Genomic DNA, 6,000 nt, shown 5'->3' on the forward strand with positions numbered 1-6,000 from the left:
TCATGTCTATAGGCGACGGTTACCACTTTCCATTAAGTGGACCGTCAGCTTGTTAACCATTCTAAGTTGTATAAAAAAAATATGTAATTCAAATTGGCTAAAAATAGCAATCAAATGGTTTAGCTACGGAACCGATATATATTTTGGCAGCTAAAGTGTCCTAAAATGTTACTAGATTCAGCCGAAAATCGGCTGAAGTTGCAACGGTGCAGAAAGGCTGTTCTATATCCAACCTTCCGTACTACCTGGTACATAAATATTAACGTTTGATGGAGTAATATTTCAGTAAATGGTATGTAAATAGGATGACATTCCATTTGGGAATCATGGAAGAAACATGAGTTATCGAACAGAAGAAGTTGACAAATAGAACATACATATTTTTAAATTATTTTATTTTATAAAAGAGTTTTTTTTTGTAAATTGATCATGATGGAATGGTAATCTCGCCTGCGCTAACTGTGCACGTAGATAGGGCACCAGTGAAGGATGATATGTGTGAATGGAAAGGCAGGCCAGTTAACCTATTGTGATGAATTCACTTGGAATAGAACACGTTGGTTTCCATGGGAAACCGTGAGGAGGTCGACCAGACAGGGTGTATTGCTAGCCTCCCTGTATATTGCTTGTATGCCTCCCCCCACCTAAAAAAGATTAGAATGATTGTGAACAATTAATAAGCCGTTATATTGTGCTTTTTGCCAATATTACTGTTGTGATTCGCATGTTGCTGATTTTGGCGATAAGAATACACAATGCTATACTATTCAGTAATTTAAATTTAAACTGTATGACATGAATTTTAATCATCATCATTCAAAGACAGTAATACCACTATGACCACGTTTTTTTTTGTTGGATGAAAATGGATTGGTAACCCCGCCCGCGCTAACGGGATACGCTGGCGGAGCTCCAGTGAAGGGTGATCGATGAGAATGAAAACAGGCCAGTTACCCTATCATGATGAATTCATCATGAAGAATTAATTGATGGGTGAAAATGGTATGGTAACCACGCCTGTGCTAACGGGATACGCTGGCGGAGCACCAGTGAAGGGTGATAGATGAGAATGAAAACAGGCCAGTTACCCTATCATGATGAATTCATCACGAAGAATTAATTGATGGGTGAAAATGGTATGGTAACCCCGCCTGTGCTAACGGGATACGCTGGCGGAGCACCAGTGAAGGGTGATAGGTGAGATTGAAAACAGGCCAGTTAGTCCATCATGATGAATTCATCATGAAGAATTAACCATGATAGTTTTTAGGGGAACCGTGAGGAGGTCGACCTGGTTGGGTATATTGCTAGCAATGGGATTTTTAGTCTCCATTACTAACAATCCGTTACAAACAAGTATGACCGTGTTACGCAAGCAGACGTCTTTGTAAGCTAACCCAACTAAGTAAATGTACAGAATAGTAAACTTAATTACATCAGTTTTATCTATAATACCTGTGAAATATTCTAGGCGTGTAGTGAGTTATTCGAGTTGTCAATAACTATTTACCCGTAAAGGAGTCGATTTACACTGTGACGACCATTAAGACATTTTAGGTATACAAATATGATTAAGAAATTCGTAAAGCGAAGAAACTAAAAAAAAAACTTTTGGCCTCATTAAATTAACTTCATTCGTAATAAATAATTTATCGTTAACTTTCTATTAGCTATGAACATTTTGACTTTTAAAAGTAATTGAAAGTACGCTAAGAAAATATTGCTCAATAGTTATTACTTATAACCTTTACGAATAAAACATAATTAAAGATTTTATCCTACAAACCAGACTTCGAATGTTATAAAACAAGTAATTTTAATGTAAAAACTAAATCACTGAACTGATTTTGATAACATTTTTATACCACTAATAGTAAGTTGAGAAGGTTTTCAGAGGGAGACTTTGTACAAAAGTCGATTGCTTGGGTATCTCAGTGTTTCAAGCAGTTATGAACACAACCGAATTTTTTTTATACAACTTAGAATGGCAAACAAGCTGACGGCCCTGATGGAAAGTGGTAACCGTCGCCTATAGACATGAGCAGTACCATGGACATAACAGTACACACACATACTGTTTCGCCCATGATACCCCTCATGCGTTGCCATTCCTGAGGACTCAGGTGTTATTCCTCTGTACTCAGTAAATTAGTAGAAATTATTATTAATAGACTGTTGTAATGTTTAAATTTACCGCTTTTTCTTTTATTTTGACATTTACCACAGATTATATATTATAGTTGTACAATTAGAAAATAAAATAGTTCCCTGCAATATCTGTTTTTGAAATGTTCTCAACAATGATAGATAGATACTTTTTATTGTTTTATCCAAAACATTACAATAGTAAACTTATTATAGATACAAATCATTACAATAAAATAGTTTAAATAAAATATCAGTGGCGCTAGTCTTCATTAGCTATATATCCTGTCGAGTCAACCTCAAAGCGGCCCCCCGGGAAATCATCCTGATAAATTATAACGAATACGCCACAATGGTCAACTGACCAGCCTTCATCCTCATCTTTATATTTTTCACTGGTGACCTGCCATTATTTTTCTTTTTAATAAAACTTCAAACTACGCAGCGAGCTATGGAAAGGGCTATGTTCGGGGTTTCTTAACATACCAGAGGTGACCTTTGTACAAAAGTCGTTTGCTTGGCCACCTCTGTCCCATTCGTGTTTCTACTGTGAAGCAGTTGTGTTTGCATGGCTGTGTTTCGGTTTGAAGGGTGGCATATGGCAATGAATTTACAAGGTACAGAGAAATAACACCAGAGTCTTCAGGAGTGGCAACGCATGGGGGGTATCATGGGCGAAACAGTATACTCTGTTATGTCCATGGTTACTGCTCATGTCTATAGGCGACGGTTACCACTTTCCATCAGGTGGGTCGCCAGTTTGTTTGTCATTCTGAGTTGTATAAAAAAAAATGTTACCTAATTATATACAAGATACTTGTAGATTGTAGACAATTCAAATTGACCGCGACAATGTCGGATCAATATTTGTTAAAATATCTTCTGAACTTAGATAGGAAAGTCTTCTAATAATGATAGGGATAATAACGGGCCATTATATCTTAAACAAACACTTCTACACAATAGGGGTCACATGCGGCCTTTATAGCGAGGCTGCTTCAACGCTAAATAAACGGTCGCTCACGTAATCACGGAATTCGGAATGTGTAGCCGTGGCAGGGCCGTAGCTAGACCCAACTACATGGTAGGGCATGAGAATTTTTTGGTAGGGCAAAAGCAAGAATTTAAGTGACTTCGAAAAGGCACGGTTTTCAATTCCGTTTATTTATTTATTTATACTTTATTGCACCAAGTAAAAAGAGAAATAACAAATACAGTGAATATTAATGAGAAGTGATACAAAAGGCGTCCTTATCGCTAAGCAATCTCTTCCAGACAACCTTTGGGTAGAGGACATCGAGAAAAAGACAAAGGGTAGGTGGCGCACTATTATATAAATGTTATCATATACAAATATATATACATACATATGCACATACATACATACACATACATATATAATATATACACAATTAAATATATAAGCGAAAGAGGTTTGTTTGAATCGAAGCATTTGGCGTTCCATTGTTTCTGCCTACCCTAATGGGAGACAGGCGTGACAGATATGTATGTATGTATGTAAATATATACATAACATACACATACTTAACAGCACACATACAACAGAAAAAAATGACGAAGGAAAACAAAGTAAGTCTATTTGTATGTATATTAAACGCCTATTCAATCCTATGTTAATTTTATATCATTTTTTAAAATTTCATCACATTGTAAATTGTATTTCATCAAAACCAGAAGGAAACTTTGTACAGAAGTCGTTTGTTTGGGCACCTCTGTCCCATTCGTGTTTCTACCGTGAAGCAGTTGTGTTTGCATGGCTGTGTTTCGTTTTGAAGGGTGCGATATGACAGTGAATTTACAGGGTACAGAGGAATAACACCTGAGTCCTCAAGAACGCATGGGGGGTATCATGGGCGAAACACTATACCCTGTTATGTCCATGGTACTGCTCATGTCTATAGGCGACAGTTACCACTTTCCATCAGGTGGGCCGTCAGCTTGTTTGTTATTCTTTGTTGTGTCATTTAAGTTGCATAAAAAAAATTGAAAGTATTGTTTTGTTTATGGAAAAATTTAAATATTTATAACTGAATCTTCTAGATTTCTTTTTTACATTCTTAGTATAAGTGATTATGCTCCAAAAAATGACATCAAAAAGTTTAATGTTGACAACATAAGTAATGTGGGGGGAAAGGGATTGTTAGTAATGGAGACTGAGAATCCCATTGCTAGCAATATACCCAACCAGGTCGATCTCCTCGCAGTTCTCCCTGGAAACTATCATGGTTAATTCCTGATGAATTCATCATGATGGGCTAACTGGCCTGTTTTCATTCTCATCTATCACCTTTCACTGGTGCTCCGCCAGCGTATCCCGTTAGCGCAGGCGGGGTTACCATACCATTTTCACCCATAAAAAAAAAAACATAAGTAATGTAATGAATACCTATTTTTATTTTTAAATAATAATGTAATTCACATGAAAAGGTCTGTTGGAAGACATCTTTTATTAGAGATAAGCTCACCTTTGTGCATTACGTTTAAAATTAATTGTTCTTAACATTATGTTTGTGCACAATAAACAATGTTAATAATGAGCATATAATTATTTTCGGCATATTATGTGACACCACGTACAGCGGATACGAGTGAACCCTTGTATATTACGCGTATATATTTGGATTACATACACATCTGACATACACAAAAACAATTGTGCGCCTCCCGTACTATGTCCTCTTCAAAATACACTCTGCATGTTTTCTTAATTTACAATACTTTATTTTTATATAAATTTCACATTTATAAAATATTGTCCTAATTGAAAATTGGCAATATGAAATTGCTACCTAAAACTTAATTACTTTCTCAGTTAAGGTTCATAATCTAGCTACAAAAATCTTTTATTCAAATCCCATTGCTAGCAATATACCTAACCAGGTCGACCTCCACGCGGTTCCCCCTGGAAACTATCATGATGAATTCCTGATGAAGTCATCATGATAGGCTAACTGGCCTGTTTCCATTCTCATCTATCACCCTTCACTGGTGCTCCGCCAGCGTATCCCGTTAGCGCAGGCGGGGTTACCGTACCATTTTCATTCATCAAAAAAAAAAAAAAAAACTATTGCTGGAAGAAATTCCGTTAGAAAAAAAAACCCGATATTTACTGTTTTTATGCGATAAAAAAATCCAAGCGAACATAACACATACCATAGACAGTATTGTGGGCGTTGATAGATCAGCTAGGATGCCAGTTTATATTGAATGATTTCCGCTCAAGAACACAGGGGAGCGATATAAAAATTATTAAATTACATAGCTATATACCGCGACTTTGCCTGTGTGAAAGAATACATGAATTATGCTACATCCTAACTTAGCAGTTAGTATATAACCTACCCGTGTGCCAAATTACATTCAAATACAGGGAGTTCATCCTCATGTCCTACAGCCTCAACGGTCGCGTACTGCGCGGTTTCAGACATGTTTCCTCCCACGAACACTCAGGTTGTGGAATGAGCTCCTTGCCGAGGTTTTACCAAGAGACTACAGCATGGGGTTTTTCAAAAGGGGGGTAAAGAGGTTTTTTCAGGGTCGGCAACGCACGCGTAATACCTCTGATATTGCAGGTGTTCATAGATAGATAGATAATTTATTTGCATTACTTACAGCACACAAATTACAACATACATATACAAAAAAAAAAGCGAGATAACATAAATGAAAAAAAAAATCATAGGCCAACTACTTACCATCAGGTGGGCCGTATGCTTGTTTGCCATTCTAAGTTGTATAAAAAAAACTATGGGCTAATTTTGTTTGTGGAAATAAAATTATTCTTTTTTTTTTACTAGTCCTCATGAATACATTATTTTTCTTTTTAAAAGCACT

This window comes from Galleria mellonella, unplaced genomic scaffold, assembly GCF_026898425.1.
Source record: "Galleria mellonella isolate WM207_F2 unplaced genomic scaffold, CSIRO_AGI_GalMel_v1 utg184, whole genome shotgun sequence".
Lineage (NCBI taxonomy): Eukaryota > Metazoa > Arthropoda > Insecta > Lepidoptera > Pyralidae > Galleria > Galleria mellonella.